Raw genomic sequence first — 648 nt, forward strand, 5'->3', positions numbered from 1 at the left:
GGCCGGGCACAGTGGCTCATGCCTGTAGTCCCTGCACTTTGGGAGACCGAATCGGGTGGATCACCTGACATCAGGAGTTCGAGACCAGCCTGACCAATATGGTGAAACCCCATCTGCACTAAAAATACAAAAATTAGCTGGGCATGGTGGTGGGTGCCTGTAATCCCAGCTACTTGGGAGGCTGAGGCAGGATAATCAGTTGAATTGGGGAGACGGAGGTTGCAATGAGCCAAGATTGTGCCACTGCACCCCAGCCTGGGAGACAGAGCCAGACTCTGTCTCAAAAAAAAAATTATATATATATATATCTCCATGAATTTGTGTGTCATCCTTGACCAGGGACAATGCTAATCTCCATATCATTCCAATTTTAGTATATGTGTTGCCAAAGTAAGCATTTAATATGTTATATATATATTATTTTGACATGTGGATCCAGCTGTTTTGTTTTTATATTTTTCATTTAGAAGTAATTTCATACAGGAAAGTTGCAGGAAAAGTAAAAAGACCTCTTATATAGTTTTCACTCAGATTCCCCAATTATTTACATTTGCTTTATAATCTCTTTAAATATATATTTATATATAATATATGTAATTAATATTTCTATATATTATATATAATTAATATTTATATATGTAATTAATA

At 36.1% G+C, this 648-nt stretch overlaps 1 non-coding gene across 1 annotated transcript; it reads right to left on the reverse strand.

The window, feature by feature from the left end:
* Positions 1 to 294: 294 nt before the first annotated feature.
* LOC115932502 (U6 spliceosomal RNA) lies at positions 295 to 398 on the reverse strand. The gene has a single exon (XR_004068775.1). It is a non-coding gene; the product is annotated as a U6 spliceosomal RNA (small nuclear RNA).
* Between the last annotated feature and the right edge of the window lie 250 nt (positions 399 to 648).

Source organism: Gorilla gorilla, chromosome X (assembly GCF_029281585.2).
Source record: "Gorilla gorilla gorilla isolate KB3781 chromosome X, NHGRI_mGorGor1-v2.1_pri, whole genome shotgun sequence".
Classification (NCBI taxonomy): Eukaryota; Metazoa; Chordata; class Mammalia; order Primates; family Hominidae; genus Gorilla; species Gorilla gorilla.